The sequence below is a fragment of the Cricetulus griseus genome, chromosome 2 (assembly GCF_003668045.3).
Source record: "Cricetulus griseus strain 17A/GY chromosome 2, alternate assembly CriGri-PICRH-1.0, whole genome shotgun sequence".
Classification (NCBI taxonomy): domain Eukaryota; kingdom Metazoa; phylum Chordata; class Mammalia; order Rodentia; family Cricetidae; genus Cricetulus; species Cricetulus griseus.
The window spans coordinates 274,848,145-274,874,308 of NC_048595.1; the positions used below are offsets into that span (position 1 = coordinate 274,848,145).

The 26,164-nt window shown below is 41.0% G+C and overlaps 2 protein-coding genes across 5 annotated transcripts in view; both read right to left on the bottom strand.

Annotated features, from left to right (window-relative positions):
* Hivep2 (HIVEP zinc finger 2) overlaps positions 1 to 10,211 on the bottom strand; it is a 74,752-nt gene extending 64,541 nt beyond the window's left edge. For all 3 annotated transcript variants that reach the window (XM_035440379.1, XM_035440381.1, XM_035440380.1), the window contains exon 1: positions 10,108 to 10,211. The gene's annotated coding sequence lies outside the window, so the exon portion shown is untranslated. The remainder of the gene's footprint in view (positions 1 to 10,107) is intronic.
* The window catches only part of LOC100757586 (40S ribosomal protein S26), a 74,369-nt gene that overhangs the window by 514 nt on the left and 47,691 nt on the right, over positions 1 to 26,164 (bottom strand). For both annotated transcript variants that reach the window (XM_035440383.1, XM_035440382.1), the window contains one exon: positions 10,108 to 10,209. The gene's annotated coding sequence lies outside the window, so the exon portion shown is untranslated. Of the gene's footprint in view, positions 1 to 10,107; positions 10,210 to 26,164 lie in introns of those variants that run through there.

The window sequence follows — 26,164 nt, forward strand, 5'->3', positions numbered from 1 at the left end:
GTCTGGGTTGGCCTTGAACTCACAGAGATATACCTGTTTCTGTCCCCCCAAGTACTGGGATTAAAAGAATATGCTATCATACTTGGCTCAGATACACAAATACATACATAGTGCATATATTTAAATTTTTTCATTTCTGCATATGTGTGAATATGTTATGTGTGTACATGTGTGTATGTGTGAGTGCATCTGTGTGTGTGTCTGCATGCATGCATACCTGTGTGTGTACACTTGCACATATGCCTAAGGAAGCCCAAAGAGCTAGGTCTGAACTCGGGTCCTCTGGAAGAGCAGGAAATGCTCTTGACTGCCTAGCCATCCCTCCAGCCCCCTTCAGATGTATTTCAAGTTTTTCTTTGCTCACTAGTTCATTTCTGAATTCTAAGGGGAAAGCCTGAAAGGACAGAGTGTGCACCCTCCACCTTGCACATTGTAGAATGCCTCTTGAAAATAACACTTCCTCAAAAACCCAAACTTGGTTTTGTGCACTTGACTTAGAAGTCTTTCCAACATCTGAATTTGGCTTCTTGGAAATGTCATGTATTTTTTAATTCTTAGTTTAGAAGATCCCCCATTACATATATGTTCAGGTAACTTAGGGGTAAAAAGTTGGTATCCAGACTTTGTGTAGCTGCATTTGCAGTAAACCTCAGAGAAAAGCTGTCAAGTAACCAAAGCACTTTAAGTTTGTGTCTGTCATCGGGCAAAGGTTCAGCGTACATCATGCCTGTCATCCCAGCACCTGGTTAGTGGAAGCAGGACCCTCTGGAGTTCAGGGCCATCCTTGGCTACACAATGAGCTCAAGGCTACCCTAAGCTACTTGAAACCAACCCTCTCCCCCAGAAGAACTCCGAATAAACAAATTAATTAATGAAATACACTTATGGTTCTAGATATTCTATCATGCTATATGCATTGACATGCAAATGTTCAAAGAGGATTTTATAGTTACTTGATAATTTCTTACACGTTTCTAGATCCGATAGGGAAGTTCTCTCCTCTTCTACCCATCCATTTTTAATATGTTGCTTAGCTGCCATAACAACACAGTTACACTGATGTGTTTTGCAAAATGAAAAACAAAAATAATTGACCAACCCCTATCATGAATGAATGAAAGATCTAGATACACATATCAGGCTAGTTCCTTTCTTTTCTCCAAAGTCATATGTATAACATGCAAGAAGATGTGGTGTTTTAAAAGATAATGCAGGCACAAATGCATAATTTTTAAGGAAATAATGTCAAAATGAAATTATTTTTTTCTTCCTCAAATTCAAAATCCACATTAACATTTCACCATAGTTAAAAAGAAAACATTCCAAATCTGTTTTGGGGTGTTCTTAAAATATTAATATGCTTCAAAATGAATAATTTAATTCAAATATTTTAGTCACTGTAAAAAAAAACCTGTTAATGTTCACTCACTATGAAACTCTTAAGTTTATTGTTGGTTGGCATAATGAAAATTATTACCACTTGTGCTTATATCATAAAACAGATTTTTATTTGCTTTGGATATGAATGAATTAAAGATTAAGATTCCCATAACAAAGGCCCCTAGCCTCTTGATTAAATCTGAATTTCTGATTATGTAAAATAGAGGTGAATCTGCCAGCATGTTGCACTTCAAACATTCACAAAACCGTGCTACAAAGCAAGTAAGGAGGAAATGAAGGCCGTGTTTTCTTATGTAACATAAACAAGCTAAAATAAAAATGATAAATCCTGCAAGACACAAACTTGTCATTCACTGAAGAAAAATAGGAAATGATGAAAGTGAGACAAGGAGAAGATAATAAGAATGAAAATAAACTCTAAGAGTCTGGATTTAAGTCTCTAACTCTCTGGTTAAGAGTCCTCAGCTCTGAGCTCAGCCACTGGTTCTAGCATCTTACTGGTGCTTCCAGAGAGAGGTAGGGGAATCCCCAAAGATGGTCTTTGGACACACAGACAAGCACACTGGCCAATCTGTCCAGGCCTTCAGCTAAGACCTTAGAGGGAAGCAAGCACCTTGTCCATTGTGTACACAGAGAAGGGAATCACAAGGCTGCAGGAGTGAAACTTCGTGCATGAGGATTTCTCCAGAAGCCCACCTGTTTCCCTCTGCTGTTCTCCTGAGACCTAGACTGAGCTCTCACAAGCTCAACATAAAATGGGGTCCAAAGAAGCAGAAGACAAATCATGGGGGAAATATGTATGTAATATTCACCTTATAAATGTACTTTTCATAGGAACTCTATAATTTTAGGAAACTTGCTTATGTTGGCTGGTTTCCCACAATACACTTTATTTAAAATTTTGCAAGTCTTCAATCAAGTCCGTTACATTTCCTACTGATCAGCCTGAATAAAAAAGAAGCTCAGAAATGTATGGTGGTTAAAGGACCAACCAGTTAGTGAACATTGGATTATAGTTGTGTTCACACTCTTTGTGCACATGTAGGGTTATATAGGACATCCTTTTCCCTCCATCCTCTCTTTCCTTTACCCTTTCTATTTCTTCAAAATTGAAAGTTATATAAATGCAATTGAATTCATCCATGTAATTTTAATAATATGGGTAATTGCATGAAAATTGTTTTGTTGTGCCAGTCGCTTGCAATAATTGCTTTAAAAACATACGAACAGAAAAGACCAAACAAGATATAAATTCCATCCCTTCAACTTACTGCATGAATTCTACAACTATCTCCCCTTCTTCAGGCTACGACACATTGTGCCCTTACATATGACTGTGTGGTTTGTCTAGCTGTCAGTCCGTAAGTATCTTTGAGAACAGGAAAAGAACTAGTAGGTAGGCGCATGCGCATGTGTGTATAAACACGTCTGTGTGTGTCCTCCCACACCCACTTCCCTAGATTGTTCTCTGTAGAAATCTCCTTCTACATGGGCCAAGGGCCAAGGAGAGCCCGAGGACTTCCCTGACCTAAGCCAAGGGTGTACAGTGTATTAGGCACCGTCAGCAGGGTGCCCAAGGGACCACGTGGGAAGGAGGAACTGAGCAGGATGCACGGAGGGGGCGGGGAGCTGGTAGCAGGAAGTCCAACACTGTTGCTGTATTTCGAAATCTGCAAAGACTTCCCAGGACAAACACATTCTCAAGTGATGCCTCTAAGACCAGCCAGAACACAAAGATCTACCCTGGGTTTATATAAACTTTACCCAACAAGGAGAAACCACAGAGAGAAAGCTCAGCCCTTCTGCTCACTTATGTGCTTAATTACATCTTCAAGATAAGAAATAACTTCCAAAATTCTTCTGCTCTCACGTCTACAGCTTTCAGAACATTCTCACCTCCACTTCTACACTGAAACTCTGTAATGCTTGCTTGGGATCCATTGTGGCAGCCAGTAGCTCTTTCTTGGATGCTAGTGTTGGCTAATACCCTGAAGCTTTACACACTTAGCATATCCCCAATGCCCACTGTGAAACAGGGCACTCAGCTGAGGCTGTAACTCTCAGTAGTCCTTCTCTTTAGCAAGCTCTTCCTCCCTCAGCTTTTCTCATGCTTTCCAGTCTTATTTTTCAACTACATTTCCGACAGCTTGGTATGGTCTACAAGTACAGCTTGTAGAAGTCCAGAAGTCTCATGCTCAAGACTTGGTCCCCAGCTGATGGATCCAAACATCAAGAAGTGACTGGATCATGAGGGCATGGCTCTAACATACGGACTCATCCATTGAGGGATTAATAACGTAATGACATTTGGGATGAAGCAGCAGAGGCCTGGTTAGAAGCAGTAGGCAACTGAGGGCTGGGCTCTGAAAACTTCCTTATCCCTGGCCTCTGTTTCCTGGTCACCATGAGGTAAGCAGCTTTGTTCCACCATAGTTCCACAGGGATGTAGCCAAGTGGCCATGGGCTGAACCTCTGTAACTATAAGCCAAAATAAATGTTTCCTTTTCAATGGCTTCTTTTAAGTACTTGGGACAAACATTAGAAACTAGCACATAACTAAAATACTTCGGATACTGGATTTGAATTTCAAGGCCAAGTGGAGCATCTGATTCCCTCCACACTTCTTACCTTTCTGGTCCAGAATTAACATTATTCCCAGGACCCTTTGTTCAACTCATACTACTGCACTTATAGAAGTCTGCTCTGGATTTTAGTTAACTGAGGATGTATGTGATTCCCCAAATAATATTTAGTTATTTTTGGTAGAATGATTCTCATACTTCAATATGGCACTGAGTTGGCATTCTTTAATTTGAATTGATTCTCTGACATTTACTAAAGGCACTTAATGGAATTGTTATCTTCTTTTTGTTTCTCATCCCTCATAGCTTGTCACAGAAATCCTGCAGATCAGATAATTTGTTTACTATGATCTCTCAGATTTATCTCCTTATTTGTGTTCCTATAGCCATCTGAGCTCAGAACTTTGTAACTTCTCACACAGACTTAGCAACCTCCCAGTTTATCTACTTGTAGTTCTTCTGATTTTCCTCTACAATTCTGTCAATAAATAAGCTTTAATTAGCACCTCCTCAAAAAAAAGAGTAAGCCCATTGTGTGTCTCCTTAGCTCCAAGGTGTGCTAACATTCCTCCAGTTCTCTCCAAAACAAAGTATTTGATGACATGAAAGGCTAGCTCTGCTCTTTAACCAACTCTGTTTCTTCTTCCACATCTTCTCCCTATTTATCAAGGATATTTCTCATATATGCTGCTTGCTCTCTATTTCATGTTTAGAACAATAATATTCATCCCATGCCTTACTCTAGGTGGGTGCAATTCTTCCCACTTGACAAGATTTCCCCTTTCTTTAAAACCATTCTTAGGAAATCCCATCTGATCCTCCAGCCCACTGACTCTAGGACACCCTGGAGAGCAAGAATGTGGTTTCTTTCTTCTTGTATTCACAAAGCTTTCTCTTCAGACATTCTGGACTGCATGGCTACCAACTTCCTTATATTCAAGTCAGGTAAATGCTACTCCTAGCTCTGTTTTGGGGTTTGGAAGCAAGCGAAAGCCAATGACTTACTGGTCACTGTATTCCTCTCTGCTTCCAGAGACTGCATATGGCAGAATTGCCTCCAATAAATGTTCATTGAATTTAACCAAACTACAGCATTCACAAGTAGCCAAAAAAAGCTCAAGTTTCATGAAAAAAGGGATGAGAGCTCAAGGCAGCAGTGTTGGTGGTTGTGGTGATTGGTATTCTCAAGATTTCCACTTAAGGATGACAGAAGCAAGCTAGGCTGCAGTCTCTGAATAATTAATTGATTTGCACACAAATCACTGTTAATGGGGATCTTTCATGACTTAAGATTTAAGATACACTCAGTGCCCTATATTTACTACATGTTTGCTTTAATCATTGCTACACCAAGGAATGACAAAGGTGATGGCAATTACAGGATCACAGGATGCTCATAATCCAGAACATCTCTTCTGAGATTACAACACTCCTCTATAGAGCCAAACAGCAGTGAATTATATCAAGCCAGCCAACTCACAGTTACTATCAAATCTAAAAACCTAAGCCTTTCTTGTTAGATACATCAGCAATTGAAAGAAGAATTTCTGACGTGGGATAATTCTCTTGTACACTATAGTTTTGTCACTCCTATTGGTTTTTATAAAATACTGATTAGTCAGTAGCCAGGCAGGAAGTATAGGCAGGGCTACCAAGCTAGGAGAATTCTGGGAAGAGGAAAGGCAGGATGAGAATGCCTTACTGAGAAAAGGTACCAAGCCATGAGGCTAAACATAGATAATAATTAGGGTTAATTTAAGTTGTAAGAGCTTGTTAGCATTAAGACTGAGAAATAGCCCAAACAGTTTATAATTAATACAAGCCTCTGTGAGTTTACTTGGAACTAAATGGCTGAGGGACTGGGCAGGACAGTAACTCCCATCTAAAAATTTCATCCATATAGCTGGTATATTTGTCTTTATTTTGGTGTTTAATACCACCCCCCCCCCCATTTCTCTGAACCAGATTGACAAATGAAATGCATCATAGGAAAAGAAAAGTGTGAACTTGCTCATCACCTAGGGTTGCAGGAGCCAAACTGTCCCATCACAGTGATGCTTCTGGAAGTCATGAGAAGACAGGACTCATGTCCTCAAAAGGAAAAGATAGCTAATCCCTGTCTGTCTTATTCTGGGAGGCTGAAAGAGACACTCTGGCTGATGGGAGTACTGACAAGTACATGAGATCCCAAGGAGGTGAATTCATGGGGAATTTTGGCAAGAATTAGGGATGAAAAAACCTGAACCCCTCCTAAACCCTTGGGAATATTTAACGAGCAGAAAGAACAGCAAGAAGAGGAAAAAGACTCAACTTTTCCAGTGGATTCTTGTTTTTAACTATGAACTCTCATGGAAAAATGAAAAGAATAAAATACATGGCATTTTGTCTAGTATTATCTCAACTGCATAAAAATCAAATTGATCATACCACTACCCAAACTGGTATCTGTCTTCACATTCCTTTTTAGGTGAAAAGTCATATTTTAACTCCAGGCTCAAAGCCCCCTGTTCCCACCTTCAGCATAAGCATGAGTGTGTGCACTTTGATAGACAGACAGACACACACACACACACACACACAGAGAGAGAGAGAGAGAGAGAGAGAGAGAGAGAGAGAGAGAGGGAGAGAGAGAGAGGGAGAGAGAGAGAGAGGGAGAGAGAGAGAAAGAGAGAGAGAGAGAGAGAGAGAGAGAGAGAGAGAGAGAGAGTCTCCATCCAGTCAGGAATCCCTCACTGCTTCCTATATACTTCCCTTTCAATCCTGTGCGGCCTGTCTATCCTTTGTGCTGACATGCTATTCCAACTCAGGTCCCAAAAACTGTTCCACCTCCACTCAGCAAAGTCAGGAGATGACAAGGCTGTCTAGGTACAACTGTCACATTCTCAGTCAAGGACAATACTGGGCACAGTGCCCTGGGATACATAGGATACAATAGCAGTTACCAAGAGTGGTGACCTGTGTGAGTGTAAAGAAAACCTGAAGGTAAACAAGGAGGCCTGAAGGCAGCCACAAAAGCCAGGCATTCAAAACCTGAGGTGCCAGGAACTGAGGAGGGAAAGTCAGGTGGGAAAGACTTCCCTAAAGTCAAGTGAGAAAGACTTCCCTGAGCCTACGACATAAACGTTCACCTAAGCGACCTAGGCAGGGCCTTTGTCTGTGATGTGAGTATGAGGGGGAGAGAATAAGGGCACACCACTAAGTGACAGCTCCGGAGTGACTTCATGTGAACACACCCTAAGCCTGCAGTGACTGCTACACCCACTTACCTACCCCACTGCTGCTCATACCAGGGAATACAACTGGCAAACGCTTCCTACAGGACACTCTAGTGCCCATAAACACTCAGGACATCCTCAGCCAGGGCCACAGGCAGCGTCTACACTTTTGCCATGCAGACAGTGCCATAGGGCCATCTTGCCTCAGTTCTCTGCCCCCAAACCTCCCAGTATCCTACAAGTTCACGGGTTCCCAGGTCATGTGTCATCTCGGATTCTCATGATTGCAGCATGGCTTCTCTTTCCTTCTATGAGTCATATTAAACAGAATGTAGTGACCATATCCACGAAGCTCCAATATTTGGATAATGGCAATCAATATTTGAATAATGACCTCACAGTGACTGTGAAATGTCATCTGACATTGGGCAAATCAGAGTTGAAGTCTGTCTCTGTGATTCACTAGGGCTGTGCCTTTGACTAAGTCACTAGCTAGAGTACCACAACTCCAGTAGTAGCCTTCATTTCCTTGTACACAAAATAAAGTGTGTATTGTTTCTATAGCACAGCTGTTTTCATACATGAGATAACACAGTTGAACACTGTTTGTAAATGATAAACTTGAGTGTTAACACACAGAGAGAAACAAAGGACACAGTAACTCGGTTTTATCATGTTGGGGTAGTACAGAAAGTAACTGATGGGATTTTCCCCACACAGCCATCATACAGTACAAACAGAAGGAAAGAGTCAGAAATAATGCTACAGAAGAGAATAGTATTAAATAAGAGAGCAGCCTTCCGTCAGAGTGTTGAATAGCTATAGAATAGACGTGGGATGAAATGTATGTTGCTCATTTGACTGCCTTAATGAATGTTGACTGACTGAATAGATGGATATGTTATTGATCTCATGAATGAATGAAATATGTGACCAAGTGAATGCTTGAAAAATTCAAGGAAATACTTTTTGAGAAATGAAACCACACAGCTCATAAACTCAAGTAGTAACTCAAGGGCTCCATATGGATCTATTATAATGATGAAACAAAGTGAGGTCATTGGAAGTCATGTATAGATGTTCTTAAAAGCCTATAGTCTAGTTTCACACTCAAACATGTATGATACCCCCTTGTATCCCTTTAATACTCTCTCCAAATGGCACTGTATGTGCATAACAATGAGACTTTCTGGTCACACATGAGTACTGAATCATGAACCTTACAAGGCAGGATGAAAAAGATTTCCTGCAGTTTGTAGATTTGATTCTTTTCCTCTCCTGGATGTCCAAAGGCTACATGAATGAAGTAAGGTCTAAGACAAGAGCCTTCAAGTGGACCACTGCTGAAAAGGCAGCTACTGGTATCCACAGTTCGTACAATACTATCAGTGAGAGACTAACCTTTAGGTGCTCACAACTAAACAAACATTAGTGGTTGGTTCCTTTGAAACTACCTCCCTAAATAATTAGACACTTTCTTCTCTTATTCATTAACACTCACTGAAGTTTTAAATTGTTCCAGTTTGTTTGAAGAGAAATTAAATAACAAGGTACACAATTTTAGCATCATGAAAAATATGTTAAGACTCCAGTAATTCAAATCTTGTGGCCTAAATTAGGAAAACATACCCCCCCATTCTCTGTTACTATACAAAGGGTTAATTAAAGCATGAGTTTTCCTGAGTTAAAAAAAAAAGCATATCAAGCCCTAAAATCAGAATCATTTAGACTTCTGATGCCAAAAATCTGTTTGAGAGAGCAGGCTTTACTACACTGACATTTTAAGAGTAGCCAAAGTCCTGTTCCCACTAAATTCTGGCAGTCCCCAGAGATCTGGGAACAGCCTAAACTCCTCCTGGTTCTCTATTTTCTATCTCAGGAGCTTCCAGTGCTACCCAGCACAGCATAAAGTTCAACTGAGCAAGCCATCACTTAAATGTCTGTTCATATTACACACAAACTGAAATTTCCATAGCATAAGAATGGTTTAATATGGCAAGATGTGGGGTATCTTTAAAAGCTCACTGTATCTTAGATTTAAATTCAATAGGATGCAGTTACACACACACACACACACACACACACACACACACGAGAGAGAGAGAGAGAGAGAGAGAGAGAGAGAGAGAGAGAGAGAGAGAAAGACAGAGAGATTTCCCTCAAAGTAAAATAGGATATCCTCATATTAGTCCAAGATTACAAGGAAATTTTCAACAAAATTATAAATAAAGGGGGGGGGTGATAGAACCTGGAGTTAGCCTGTGCAAGGGTCCTGGTTTCAATCCTCTGTATCTAATATAATAGAATGAAATAAAACAAAAAGTAAGCGGCGTGTGCCATTGTTCAAGCTAAATCAGACTAAACAGATGACAGAGATGACTCAGTGGGTAAGAGCACTTGCTCAGCAAGCAGGAGGGTCTGTATTCAGCTCATAGCACCCAGGTAAAAAGCTAGGCATAGCCTTGTGTTTGTTTGTAACTCTAGTATTGTGGAGAAAATGCAAGGAGGTCTTCGGGGGCTTGCTGGCTGCTAGTCTAGTCAGTAAGAGGCCCTCTCTCAAATAAATAAGGCAGAGAGCCATAGAGTAGGTGTTGTACTCCTAGAGCAGGATATCACCTGGGCTTTGTGTACCCAGGCCTGTGCACATGCATACACAATCACACACACCCCCATACACACAAACACACACACACACACACACACACACACACACACACACACACACACACAATTATGTTTTAAAACTGCAGGACAGATATACAAATACATTCATTGAGGCAACAGCCCCAACGTCTATCACCAGTTTTGAGGTCTTCAAATTATTCCTGTCAAAATCTCCCTTAAACACTACTTAATATCACACTTTGGTATCTGAAGTCAAACCACAGAAAGAGTGTACATTCACTTACCTATTAGCTGACTGTTGAGAGAACTTTCCAGTCAAATCAATTCACTTAATCTTTCAAGTAGATCTGATTATCATTGTCTTTGACAAAACTCACAGACTTCACCTAATGAAAACACAAATAGAAGAGGACTTCAATCGGGAGCCTGATGCTATCTGTAAGTTAACAATACAAAATTCAGATCAAGACTAGAAAATACATCTTTTCTATTACCGTGCTATCAAATAACAAAAGTATTTGTTCACTGGGTCAAATTTTACAATTGGGGTAAAATGAATGTTCAAGCATAAAGAGATTAAAGTCACACAATAAGATGCAAAAGTTTATTTCCAACCCCAACCGACACATGGGAATAATTGACCACATAATGCAAGGACATTAAAAATCACACACAAGCAAGCATTGAAATAGTTGTTCTGTAATAACCCCCATTGATTCCGATAATTGGCTAACAACCAAATTGTAGGTCACATTTCACAAAAGCCGTTAAATCTTGGCTACAGCCAATTTCTGCTAAGGAATAGACACTAACACTTAGATTGATGATTTATATGTAACAGTGATCAAGCCATCTTGAAAGGTATTCAGCACCATGGATTTCCAGATCATCCTGAACATGCTGTCTTGTTTTCCCCAGCAACTGTTCACAGTAGTGAAGCCCCATCGACAGCTGACGATAAATATTCCAGCACATTCCACTCATTTTGTCAGCATAACACCTGCCCTGAAGTCCAGAAATCAAATTACTGTCTCAATTGTGGGAGAAGTTCCAAGAGAAAGTGAGCAATAGCTTACCTGGAGAGAGACTAAAATAGACACTAAAGGATGGAGCAGAAGAGCAGATGACAGAAAATTACACAGCTTCAAGCTAATCCTGACTCAGGTCTCATTGGGGTAGGTTCTGTATTTTCAAACAAGCCAGTATTTTGAAGTCACAGAACATAAACACGACCGCATCCTAGTCAAAGTTCAAGCCCATATTCCAAAGTCATACATACATGGCTTTTATTGCACAATTTAGAATTGTGAGACAGCCACTTCCGAAGTATTGCTACACATATTAATAAAATTAATCAGTGTTTTGAAGAAACCAGTCTAATAATGGGTAATATAAATAACAATAGCCACATCCAAGTACAGTCTATACTAGGAAAAGGAATATATATGCATGAACTTTCAAGGAAACCTATGCCTAGATTCTGGCTTCATTGCTGTTCACAGAGTGGTATTCAGGAAGCTCACTTGGGCATAGACTCAAGAGACTTCTTCATTAGCAAAGATAAACAGTCCTTATTATCTTTCCAGAGTTCCTGCCATTAGTATGACAAGACAAATGTCACAGGCTTTGGTTATTAACTTATCCGTCCATTTATTTCTGTGGTGTTGGGAATATTACTCAGGGACTTGCACTTGCAAACTAAGAGATCTACCACTGCCCTATACCCCACCCCAGTTCATTCAATGTGTGTGTGTGTGTGTGTGTGTGTGTGTGTGTGTGTGTGTATTTTAATTTTGCTGAATCAACAAATAAATCATTCGATGGTACAACACAAACATACATTGTCTTTGAACACTGAAAGCCGAAAAAATATTTCCCTATTTTTCAATTTTTTTTGTTATGCAAGCGTTTCAAAGACTTTCAAACAATGGTACCTAGGTTCATCATACAATTTGTGAATACAAGTCAGGTTGGGTGTATGTAGAAGCCAGTGCATGCTTCTTTCAGACCATCACTTCCTAGAATAGACTAGGGCTCATCTCCTCATGAGGCAGAGTACACCTCAAGATTCTTCCTACACAATTTCTTCTCATTTTGTGTGGCTGTGTGTTGTGTATGCATGTGTGTTTGTGTATCTTCCTTGATGGATCTCCAGTCCATCTTTTGAGAAAGGAGCTCTTGCTACACCTGGAACACACCTATTGGCTAGACTGGCTGGTAGAAATCCTTCATGGCTCTAGGATTGCAGATATGTGCAGCCACGCCTGGCTTTATGTGTATGTAGAGGTGTTTGGGGGTCTGAAGTCAGGACCTCATGTTTGTATATCACGCACTTTACCCACTGAGCCATCCCCCCAGCCCTCAAGCTTGAAAGTTCTTTAAATCTTTTTTTTTTAATTTGTAAATGTGAAACTGACCAACTGATACAAACATTGAAATCTAATATCCCTTTCTAGTCTTTCTCACTTCTTACATAGAATACAGTTTCCTTAAATTATATAAATTTCTGAGTACAACCAGATATTAGGCCTATCAACAGATTAGACTCATATGCTGAAAGCCTTTTCACCTACACAGCCACAGCAAACATCTTCTCTGTATCTGTTGGTGGGGATGAGCTGCAATTTCAAATGACTTAAGGACATGTACAATGTTTGCAAAGTGCCTAAACGTAGTACAGTTACCCGCTGTAGAAGTCCAAGAGCGGTTAAGGAAAATGCACTATTCACCCATGAATGACTTGATTACATGACTGCTAGGGATTAGCACAAAAGATACAATTAGGTTGCCTGTAAGCCTAGGTGGGCAAGCCACAAGACATTTTCTTTAATGGTCATTTCTTTAAAACTAAACAGTGACACATGACATTACAGTAGATCCCTATAATCCAAAGCCACAAAGCAAAGAAACACAGAAATATTTTTACACCTAGCTGAAGAGGCTGGGTCTACACTGCCTCTCCTCTACCTTCCTCTACTGCTGCCCACACCATACTTGACACTAGAGCAGAATGAGGCACTGCTCAGTCAGTGGCATTTTGGTCCTATCAGAAAATCAAAGTTGATTTGAACCTTGTGTTTCAAGGTCTAGTCAATAGAATAGTCTATTGTTAGCTACTACTTGACTGTGCTTGTCACCAGTTGAACTGTTTCAGCTGGGCTTGCATGGCTGGGGCTAGATGGATGGCTTTTCCTGCTTATACACTGGGACCGAGCTCTGCAAGTTCATGAGATACTCTCTGGGGCATGGTGGTGCTAGTCTGCTGCAACAGTCATCAAAGTAGCTCAGAGTGGCTGGTACAGTAAGCTTGAGTCACCCTGTCCTTATACACCTGAGCTAATGTTGAGCAATCTTCCAACACTCTCCTTTCACTGGCAGTAACAATGAGGATTAGAAGGTCAATATGGCTCAGGGTCTGCAACTAGAAACTGATGTCTTGGATTCCTGGAGGGCACAAATCCAGCAAAGCTCCAGTAAAATTGTTTCTTGGTTTAGGATACAACAGAAAGGTGGATACAAATGAAAACAGTGAGAGAACAGACCCCAAGTACAGAAAACTTCACCATTCCATCACCACCCCCCCCCAGCAGCTTGGTTAGTACAGCAACCCTGCTTAGTTACTCTTACCAGTTTTCCTTAGAAATACGTAAAAAAAAAAAAATCGTAAATGCTAGAATCAGAAAGACTGTCCTATTCTGTAACCCAAACACAATATCTACTATTTGCTCCAATACGAGTTTATTTTATACAGATGCCCTTCTACTGCACATGCGTTTTTGTTGTTTTTTTTTCACTCACTATTCTGTAAGCAATTCTAACTTCCAGGTATTCACACTGCTCGTCCTTACATATTATTCCACAGAGTTTGCATGAAATCACTTTTCTTTCATTATTCCCGGATATGGAAAAATGTCACATACTTTTACCTGTATCACTAGAAATACTATTTTCCTTAAAATATTTTCAGAAAAATATCATTAAACCAAAAATAGGAATATTTTATGAACTTAGATTTAACCTACATCAAATGATTTAAATTACTTATGAAGCAGCCAAACATAAATAAGTATTCTACATTCAGCCAATGTCCTTACTTTGTATTTGACACTTAAAAAAAATACAAGTCATACCTCAGTTTCTTTTTTATTATTTTAATGGTGACAGTAATTCTTTTCCTGTTTAAAATAATTTTACTGTCTTTCATCTTTAATGAAAAATTCGCCCAATCATAAAATTTGACCGTGTTTAGGTCCTGGCTAAAATTTAACTTTTATAGTTAAATGGCCGTGTGTGTGTGTGTGTGTGTGTGTGTGTGTGTGTGTGTGTGTGTGTGTATGTGTGTATGTATGTTATGTACCTACGTATGCAGATGCCAATGGAGGCCAGAAGAGGGCACCAAATAAACGGATGCTGTAGTTATAGGCGTGTGGAAACCAACTGTTCTGGGTGCTGGGAACAGAACTTGAGTCCTCTACAACAGCAGCCAGTGCCATCTTCTCATCCCGTGGTTGCTGGGCTATTTTGTATGTTTGTATGTTTATGCTGTAGTCTAATGAGTCACTTCTCTTTTTATTATCTCAATCCACATATGGAAGACAGAACTTTGATTCAACCTGTAATAATATATGACTGGCACCGAACTACACAATTCCGTGTTGTTGCATGAACATGGCATGCACATGTTGGGCTGCTTCAGTTACTTCTGTTTGTGGTGTGTCTGAGACTGTAGAAGGACAACCTTCTGCTCCTTGTTATTTTATTCTAACTTTTTTTGAAATAGGTATGTGCTTGCAACATTCTCAGGTGCCATAACCTTCAACCCCTGTATTATATGTCCTTCATTTTGATCATACTCAAAAACATCGGCCTAGATTGTGGTTAAAATTGCATTTATCATAAATGCAATGTTTAGGTGTGATAAATGGAAATGTCTTTTTAGGACTTTAGTTTTTCATGTTAACCAAGCACACTGTATTATAAATTATCTCTGTGTGTATGACACTCTGACCTTCACATTCCATAAATGTTTATATTCTGTTAGTCTCCTCTTCTCTCTTTTCCCATTCCTATTTTACTTGCTAAAAATACATCATTCCTATCCAGCAACTAATTGCATTAATTCCTTTTAAGTCCCCCAGAATATTATCCTGTACATGTGGTCAGACAGTGATTAAGTAGAAGGTAAGTATTTTAAGTCCTATCTTAAATAAACCAGCTTAATTTTCTTGACAAAACTTAGATCAAACTATATATAAACACTACCACTTCCACAAAGTATCCCCATCATCCATTTAATTTTCCTATCTGAGGAACCCTGGAGCTCATTTAAAACAAAAAAAAATGAATGGCTCAAACAGCCTAGTTCCAAGGAACTTCTTCCTTCTCACTCTCCAATGTCTCCTGTTTCTTCTGTCATCTAGGCTTCAACTCAAAGATAGAGGAACACAGAGCGTAAGTGACTTGGAGACATAATAAAATAACCAGGCTTGGTGACACAGGCCTAAAAGCTCAGCACTCACAGGTTGAGGCAGGAGGATCAGGAGTTCAGGGTCAGCCTCAGCTACATTGCCAAGTTTGAGACCAGCCTGAGCTGCATAAGACCCTCTTACAATAAAATATTTTCAGCTTATTTTTTTTGTACTGAAAACAGCCTACATTTTGTTGTGCATGCTAATTACAACCATATGCCATCATCCTTGATTTAATGGATACTCAATAACTACTGGAAAGCAATCTTCCATTTCAGGTAGTCATACATCTAGACTCTGTGTTGATGGGCAAGAGAAGGTCAGCACACAAAAATGATAGAAAGAAAGCAACTCAATGGCCTGTGAGAGAGTGGGCACCCAAGGACAAAGGCTGTTTCTGTGTTTACTTTAAAAGCCACACCATGTGTCCAGTTGTGTGAAAGTACAAGTGCCTTTTCTCTATTTTACTGAAGAAAGAAACTCATAGAGAAAGTGACAGGTTATTTCATCGAAACCATGTTCCCTCAAAGACTGCAACATGTCTACAAATTTTCTTGCCTGCAGTTCAAAATAGCAAGCTGAGTGGGAGTGAGCAGTTCAAGACAGAAAGAGAGATGGGGAGAGGAGGGAAGGAAAGGGTAGGGAGAGAGAAGGGAGGGAACAAGTAGAAGAAGGAGGAGTTAAGGAAAGTAAATCATACTGAGGCATCTACAAGAGGCCATTTGAAGAGTTGTGTAGGATTTGTGTGAAATGATAGCTTGATATGGAATACAAATACAATTTATATGACTTCACACAGAATCTGTTGGACATATACATATATGTGTATGTGTGTGTGTGTGTGTGTGTGTGTGTGTGTGTGTGTATGTATAGTGTGTGTGTGTGTGTGTGTGTGTGAGAGAGAGAGAGAGAGAGAGAGAGAGAGAGAGAGAGAGAGAGAGAGAGAGCACAAAGGTTGGCCCTGGGTGTCTTCCTCAATAGCTCTCCCTTATTTGGGGGGACAGCATATCTCTGAACTTGGTGCTTGCTACTTTTGCTACTTTGTTAGACTGGCTGGCCACTTAGATCCAGGGATCCTCCTGTCCATATATCCAGTTTTTAAGTGGGTGCTGAGGATAAGAACTCACTCTCATGCTTTCAAGGCAGGTGCTTTACAGACGGAACGATCTCGACAGTACTAGAAGGGACCAGTTATACTTAAGAGCCTAAGACCAGCATCATATTCACAGGAAAGGCAGGTAGTGCTCTGCTATAGCTAGATACTTTGCTAAATCACAAGAGAACTTCTGCCAAAAGGAAAAGCTGAAGATGGTGGAGGTCTTTTAAAAGCTTTCACAGACACAGTCAACAGGAAGGGAGTTTCTTAAATTACAATGCTAGTTCTTGATCCTGTAGGTCTGAGATGAAACTAAAACATAGATGGTGTGTTAGTATGAGGACCACAGTTTGAGCAGCAAGATTTTAATTAACAGCCAGTCAACTACAAAATGCTTACTAAGGGTCTGCCTTTCTTCTAGTCATTTCAGGAAGTGGTAAAGTCTATGAGATGAGACCTGAGCAACAACAACAATACTACCACACACACACACACACACACACACACACACACACACACACACACACACACCACCACCACCACCACCACCGACAACAACAACAACAGCACTACCACACATACACACACCAACAATACTAATGCCCCATCCACATACCCACACACCCACACACAACAACAACAACACTAACACACACATACACACACACACATACCACCAACAATACTACCCCCCTCCCCACACACACACACTGCAAGCCTGCAGGGTAAGGAGAGGGCACAAACAGTTTGTTTCTTAAGAGTAGGTGCTTGGGCTGGAGAGATGGCTCAGTATTTTGAGCATTGACTGATCTTCTAGAGGACCCAGGTTCAATTCCCAGCACCCGTATGACAGTTCACAACTGTAACTCCAGTTTCAGGGAACCCGATATCCATGACAAAAAACACCAATGAACAAAATAAATAAATAAATAAATAAATAAATAAATAAATAAGAGTGGCTATTCAATGCTAAAATATGAGTATCCTAAGAATAATAATTGCTGAGAACAGGAAGCATTCCATTTAGTGGACAGCAGCTACCAATGGCTTCAAGTGTGCTGGAGGTAGAATCCCTGGGTGGAATGGGAAGTAGACAGGAACGAAGGAAGAGAAGGACTCCCAGGGCAAGCAAGAAGGTAGAGTTCAGACAGCTACAGTGAACCTGCTCTGAGGTCATATATCTCATCACTGGGGGGGGGGGACTTTCATCCAGAAATCACTTTTAACATAGCGAAGGGAACCTTCGACTCCAGTATTTTCAGGTCTGAGACTTATAATCGTCTCCTACAATGGTGAGGATTGGATAGCTTGCCTCAGTCCTATGCAAATTTGCTCCACTGGCAGCATTAACAGTGTTAAGAATGACATTTTGGGTGTAATCATGGGAGCACAAAATTATCATTTTGTATACATATTTATGCATATATATGTCTCTGCTTTAACATTTGTCTTTAATAAAAGCTTTAAGAGCATTAGGCCACAACTTTTTGCTTTAACATAATTAACGATTTTCTGCTAGTGCTTTCATATTACTTTTATTGCTAAAACTGTTTCTTCTACAGTCCTTTTGGATGGCACATACCCACACAACACCCTCAACTGCAGCATCGCTCTTCCTTTTCCTCCCACACTGGCTGACAATAGGAAGAAACATACCCAGAAACAGAACAAAATCATTAATGAATTATACCTTCTTTTTTTTAACCTCCTCTGAAACAGTTTCCTGCTGGCCCACATTATGTTGTATATATTGCACAAAATATTCCATAGAAAAGCAAGGGTGAACCGAAAAGATCCATATCAAAGTAGAAATTCCAGCATGAGGCTATTCTCAAGAAGGGAGCTGTGGGTAGCTAGGTAACTGCTACCAGCAAGTGCAAGAGAAGCATCTGAAAAAGAATTAGGACAGGTCAACATCGCTAGGTCAAGTTGACAGCCTGACCATTCTACTTCAATTGGTCATACAACATACTCCATCACTCTTAGGGGGCACTGAGAAACACACCTGGAACGGTCCATGTACTGTGCTTCATATTAACATCAACTACTGAAATAACTGAAAGGATGTTTTAAAAAGTGAAGTGGGTACCTTTCAACTGGCCCTGCCAGGGTATGCCACTAAGCAAACACTGCACATGCAACAGAGTTAGTGCAAGAGGTTTCCTGGGAGAGGAGGGAGGGAGAGAGTGAATGAACAAAAGGCCATCTTGGACTGGGGACATAAGAAAGGCAGGCAACAGATAGAGATAGAGAGAGCAGGCAAGAAGAGAGCTGGGAGTCAAGAGAGGGAAGAGAGGGAATGTGACTGGCGGGCACTTTTAAAGGGTGCACCTGTCCGTAGCTGATGGTGGGAAGGCACCTGGGGGCAGGTGATGATGCAACTGCCTAAATGTTGAGGCAGGCTGCTGCAGCAGCAGGAACTAACATTAACCATCCCAGGTATACGCTTTCCCTACCTAATTCTCCTCATATCCTATCTGTCCCCACAGGAGAAAGCAGAATTTAGGAAACACATGATGGGATGGATGGCAGCATTCTGCCATTTCCAAACCTCAAGGGTTGAACATTAAAAGATACCTGTTACTGTAATACTCCTACTAGACAGAGACCTGGAACCCAGCTTCCCCGGTGAATTATTGCCCTCCATCCATAGTCCTATCCAAGACCCAGACATACAATACTCACAATGAGAAAGGGACTCTAAGTCTATCAGGAGCAATTTCAGAACATAAAATACAGTATGAATAGGATGCCCTAGTGGGATCATGAAGCCTGCCTTCCACAAATCTTTCTAACTCAGAACCCTTCCTGGTACCCTCCCCTAACTGAGTCATGGGATCAAGTCAAATACATCTTTCATTTCTCTAAATCCACAACAGCAAAAGAGTTCCCAAGTTTCCCTGGGGGTGACCCAAGAACAAAAGCAAACAAACAACAGCAACAAAAAAAAAAAAAAAAAAAAAAAAACCACGCACAGTAAGTTTTGAGGAAAAAAGATTTAAGAGGAAAACAAAAGCAAACATGAAATCTTGAGGCTTTATCAACTTCTACATAAAGAAGTAAGTAACTGTCCCTGAAGGGACAGACTTGGAGGTGGGCCTTTGCTAAAACAGGATGAACAAACTCCCCTCTGAGGGAAATGCCACCATCAAATCAAGTGGGATACACAGCAAGAGACTCTTATGATCTAAATCAGGACAAGGATTTCTTTTGGTTTTCTGAGGCAATTTCTGTCTGAATTGAATTGGCCCTTCTGAACACAGACCATCAGTGACAAGTCTCCCTCACCTGACATCGATAAGGTGTGCACAGCTCTGGGCTAGCTATGAAACAGAGAGCCATTTCATACTCCTTGGTAGCTGCCTCTGTAATCCTCTGTGTTGGTTTGAGTGTCTACCTGCTTTTAGAACTGCCGAGGGGAATCACCAGAAGTTTTATCTGCAGCAGCACAGCTTCTAACTACATTCTTGGAACTGTGGTTCAAACAGGGTTCAGGTGAGAAAGACTTCCCCTGCCAGAAGAGATGTCTTCAGGAACCTTGCTGCCAGGCCTACACTAAATGGAGGTCAGTGCAGCCCCCAGGGTCACTAGCTGTCAACTAGCTGTGTTGGTTCTCCCAGGGCCAGGCCTAGAAAACCCTTCACACTAACAATGGACCTGGCAGAGAGCTGTTGTCTTCTCCCACACAGAGGGGTGGGCCCTCCTCCCAAGTGACAGGCAGGGTGCAAACCTGTCTCCAGCAGACACTTGAAGAAAGCACAGCTGAGCAGAGCAGTCAGGGACAGCCACTTGTGGCTCACACAAAGGCAGGCTCTCTCAGTCTCAGGACTAAGGCTGAAATGTATATTGCAGACAGGACATCCCTCCTGGCACTCAGTGTGAGTGAAGCCCAGGCCACAGCAACAACAACCTGGCCAGAGGACAGCCTGCACCACACATCAAAGCCAGAGGCACTGGGAGGCTGGCCTGCAGCCAAAGATGCTGGGAGCTGCTGGGGAGTGCACTGCCAGGGACAATAGGGAAAGGGACCTGGAGGAATCTATGAATTCCCAGCACTGGGGAGGTCTTCTCAGAGATCCTGCCCTCTCCTGTCAGAGCTGTGATTTAATCTCTTTGAAGAAATAAAAAAAGGAAAAGAATATACATTCTCCAACTTCTCTGTCTGAAAGACAGACACCACAATGCAAGCTGAAAGCACCCTGGTCCCCATAGCCTGCAGCCAAAATCCAAAACAATACAGCTAAGTGAGATATGACGCCTCCCCCCTCCCCCCCCCCTCATTTTAGGAAGGCTTTAAGTGAAGGGAGCAATCTCAAACATTTAAATGCAAACATGATGGCTGCATTGTTACACCCTCCCAGATATTTCCCACCAATTCTGTTTAATTAGAGTCACATCCAGTGTTAATTATAACCTGACAGCTCTATGATTTGGCAGGGCACAGCAAACAGTCCCCTTTTAGGTAACAGGGATTTAAGGTTAGGCTGCAAACTCTGGCTCACAAGCATGGCACAGCTCCTGACTGAAAAGGTTCTACTGGAGAGATTTAGCCACCTATTCAACAGAAGTAGAGCCAGCTTCGGACACATCTTAGGCTCACATTTTCTTATATAAAAAACAAACCAGAGACAGAAACAGACAGAGACCCCTGCCTTGTAGGAGGGCCCTGAAAACTGCTCAGTCTGGGTTGACAAAGGGTACCAAACATAGGCTTGAAGGTCTGAGTTCTGATTTGAGGCACTCCACACATATGAAAGCTGGTTTGGGAGACCATCTGGCCAGTTAGTTTTGCCTAATCATTGCCCTCCAGGTTCAGGGAGAGACCCTGACTCAAAAAATAAAGTGGAATGTAAATGAGGAAAATACCTGACAACACTGACCTTTAGTTTCCATATGAATGCATGTGTACACACACACACACACACACACACACACACACACACACACACACACACACACACACACACCCCACATACTCAACCTATAAGATACATAAAAATAAATCTCTTGATATGTGATGGCAGAAGCTCACTGCCCTTTATAGTAAAGCAGACAGAAAAGACATGGGATCCTTGCAACCCTAAACGGACTGGCTTGGTGGTCGGAAGCCACACTACATGAATGCTCATTAGAACAGAGACAGCTTGTCAGGCTCCTTTTCAAAGAAATGTGTGTGAGTTGAGGTCACTCAGCACTAATCAGGCCTGTACGTCATGGCTGTATGGCCAGCAGCACATGCTCCACCGAGCCAGCAGTTTGTCATAGCTCTGCCTGTCAACCCTAATGGCATGCTGGGGGTGGAATAACTTCCAACTCCTTGCTAATCCGGTGTGGGGATGCCAAGGTACAGTGTTTTACTGGATTGCATGAAATGAAGAGCTATGTTTGGCTTGTAAATAACCATTCTGGCTCCTTCTCCAACCCTAAATCCATATCACAATCCTTTCAAAATACCTTTTTCTCTTCAATTTTCTCTCATTTCTGACATAAGCAAACATTTAAAGGAATCCTGGTAAACCTCCAAGAGATGAAACTACCAGAAGGAACTGAGGAAGAAGTAAAAAAACAAAAAGAAGAGTTTATAAGATGGTGGTTGTTACACTGTCAGTGGGTAAACCATCACTTAGCAGAGCTCTGGTCCTTGAGGCCACCAATTGATTTTCTTTATGTTACACTACTGAAGAGGACTTTGAAGAAAGCATAATAATAATGGAAATTTTACGGCTTCTAACTGATATAGGAGGAACCTTGGCTATTTCTGTAATTATTCCCCGGAGACATGTGCCGACTATTCTAAAAACAGGATGTTTTGTTTGTTGTTCTTCATAAAAGACAACCAAACCAGTATCAGCCTTGAAAACATCCCAACTGCAGATCCATGTAAAGTCTGGCTACATCCAAAAACCCAAATGGAATTTTTATTCATGTATTTAAAATTTTTAATCAATGTGAAATGACCCCGGGAAATGTGTTTCTTGTTTTTATGAATGCCAAAACGGAAAGACAGTTACATAACTCCGGTCCATATCCTAGCTCCAAGAATTCCAGCCTGCCTAGACCTGAGTCTTCACACTTTAGGCTTCGAACTTTTAAGATTAGCTTGGATTATTCTGTAGTAACTAGATACTTATTCTATGTAGTTACAACAGACTACATCCAATCAGTAAGGCTTGGTGACTTTTATTCTTTACAAAACCAGAAAAAAAAAAAAAAACCAACATCATTTTAGTATCTAAGTGCTTAACAGACTTCACTGCCTGATTAAATACGATTTGCTTGCTTCCTTTTTCAATCTCTTTAACATTATAAGTACTCCAAGAGCAATCCTGTCCTAAAGTTACTGTGATGAAATCATTGCCACAAAAAGATGAACTTGATAGTACTGGATTTCAAGACACCCTTGAAGGAGCACAGGCCACACACAGAGTGTCATCTGGGTTTGGAATGGGAATGGCCACTCTAAATGAAACTGATCCCCCCACACACACAACGACTTGGTGCATTCACAAATGGAAGTAGCTTACATATGAGCTCCCCAATCTTGACCCACGTGAGAATGTGGGATAAATAAGAAGAAGGTGTCTAGCATACATCTCAGCATTTTCAAGCAGGTGGTTGGAATTGACTTCCTCCAGCCACTGCTTTTAAAAATACCTGGAAAAAAATCAAGTGAAAACTGCTTGCTGCCACCATCCCATCGTGGGACTCCCATTAAAAGGAGCTTAAGTAGCAAGTATACTCTGCTCTATGAAGGCAAGACAATTCTCTCCTCCTTTCAGAGTTCTACAGGCTACATCCAACTAACAAGACTTGATGATTTTTTTAAATGTGTATAACACCAAAAAGATCACCATTTTGATATCTAACTATTCCAGTCTCTCTAACTGGTTGTTTGTGTCTTCTATTAGTAATACACACCATGCTGCCACAAAGACCACAAGTGTGGACTTTGACCTCAAAAATCACATGATTGGAGGAAGTATGAGAAGTATGGCCCATCAGGTTACAGTAGGCCCCAGGAAGGGTAGATGGCTGATGTCAGGGGATGTCTGAGAGGGGAGACTCTTAACATTCATCAACAAACAGTTGTCAAGGAGACAGGGAGAAAACCAAATCTGAAGAGGAGATACGTTCAGTTTAGGGACAAACTCAGATTGGGGTGTCTTAAAGAACATCTTAGATAGAAATATCCAAGAGGGAGCAGTTGCACCTCCGGGTATGGAATGCAAGGGATATGTGTATTCATAAAACTTGGAAAATCCAGCTGTATCCAGTAGCCTGGAGTGATGCTCAGGAGCAGGCCTTATAAGAACACTGCAGAAGCTGTGGGCAGGAAGCGGCCCAGTGGCTGAAATTTAGTTGGAGTCATGAGGAGGACAGGTGTGTAAAGTGGCTAAAAACAACAGTGTGACAGGGCTACCAGGGCACAGAGCCATTGAAACAAACGAAGGAAGAGCTAGTGACGAGAGTCAAATACAAATATGCAACAGCTGAAGCCAACCGTGGGTTGAAATGTGTCACAGAGTTTCAAATCAGGAAGCTACTGAGATAACAGCTTAGGTGGTCAAAATGATGAAGCCATAGAAACAAGTAATGTAGTAGCTGGAAAGCCTTGGGAGTTGTTTTATCATTTGCTCCTTTTTTTTCTTTCCCAAGATGGAAGAGACTTCAACATTTTTCAGTTTTCCATGTTGAGAGGTCTTTAATAAAAAAAGACCTGAGGGAGGAAAATAACAACATCCTCCCAAGATTTTACAAGATTAAATTTTGGCCACGGTGAAGAAATAATTATGAGTTGATTGTGTTAAAGTAAAACTTCAAATTCTCAACAATTAGCTAACCACTAATATTGATTTATGGGCTCGGGGAGCCTTTAATCAAAGGGATACGCTGTTCTGCCATAAAAAGAATCAGTAAAAAATCAGACAGAACTGTGGAAACGGGACACAGAAGAGGCTAAGCAGCAGTGATCCCCACCACAGCTTTAAAGGCCATCAATGTAGACTCCTGCTTTAAGGCTGCTTTTAAATTAATGCAATAACAACCATTGCCATTGGAAAATCTAACCAGGGTTTATAATGTTCAAGATAATATCTGAGACAAAGAGAAGTCCCAGAGTGCCCAGCTGAAGGAACTTTTCAAACTTGTTCTCTAGAGGAGGTTAATCTTAAGCCTGAGCATTAAAGGCACCAGTGAAACACTGAGATCCGAAGCACCCAGAGGGAGGGAAAACACTGGTGGCTGCGTCACATTTAGCGCCAAGACAGACTGACACACTTTGTCTTACCATGTTCGCATCTTGAAAGTCGCTTCAGAACAAGGAAACCACCACATCGAAAACGTTCAACAAGAAGCAATCCCAACCAAAAAACACTAGTGTTACCATGTCGTGGTTTGTTTTGTGTGGTTCTAACTGAAAGCCTAGTTATTCATGGGATGAAACATTCAGGGGAGGGTACATGACATATGAGGTTGGTGTCTGATGAATATAAAAATAATAGAAGCACTTTCTTATTTCTTTTACAAGTTAGGATTTTTCTAAGTACTTTGCTGTTGAGTCTTAAAGAGATGTCAGGAAAAAGAATAAAATAAATTTAAAACTAGACCAACAAGAAGCCGCAAGGCCTAAAACACGTAAGACCTGGAAGGAGGTTCTGGCTCCTAGCCAAGAGTAGGGTCCACTTGCCTTCAGTATGGCTCTTTACATGTACGCTCACACAGATCCCCCAGGCATCACCCAATTTCTTTACAAGATAGAACAGGATATTTTGACAGTCCAGATTCTGTGTAGGCCACTCTAGGTTCTATAAAGGCTTAAAATTTGATCTGACCACTGGAAATGCTAAGTAAATAAAACATCCAGAAACAATTATGGAATTTGAACCATCATCAGAGAAAAATAAAGGCAACCAGCATTTACTGATTCCCATGGGTTCTGGTACTGCATTAAGTGATTACTGCTTGCTTCTCATTAATCTTTTTATGAGGCAGGTGAAATTATTTCCTATCACCACCTCCCTGTAGCCTACTCAAGGCCTCAAAAGTCTAAGGAACTTGTTCATGGCTGTGGAGGAAGTGATGAAGGTGGATATTTATTTATTTGTTTGTTTGTTAAACTTTTATACATTGATTATATTCCAGCATCTATGCATACTTGCAGGAGTCAGCTCTCTCCTCCTACCTCGTGGGTTTCCAGGACTGAGCTCAGGTTGTCAGGCTAGTCAGTTAGTCATCTCAAGGGCCCTAAAATCTTTTAATCCTCTGTGATGAACTCTCAACTTATGATATAGAATGGATTGACACACAGATTGGGAAGTTGAGAAGATCGTTGGGTTCAAAAAAGTCAAAACACCTTGCAGTCATACACACCCAGTTCTCAAATTCAAGTCTTGATGACTTGAATGCCTGGCCACTCATTGAGCCAGTGTGACTGGCCTGTGACAGAAAAAAAGGGGAGGGGGGGCTGTATGTCCCCAGATCCTACATGGTGATCGTTGCCTTCAGGCTTCGAGTAAAACTCAGGACTCCATAGTCAGCAACAAAAACCAAAACCTTTCTTACGTAGCTCCACCTTGCTCACTGTATTAACTTATTCTAGCTTTAAGAAGTGTTTAGGGCTAGAGAGATGGCTCAGAGGTTAAGATCACTGGCTGAGTTCAATTCCCAGCAACCACATGGTGGCTCACAACCATCTGTTATGAGATTGGTGCCCTCTTCTGGTGTGCATATATACATGGAAGCAGAATGTTGTATACATAATAAATAAATAAAATCTTT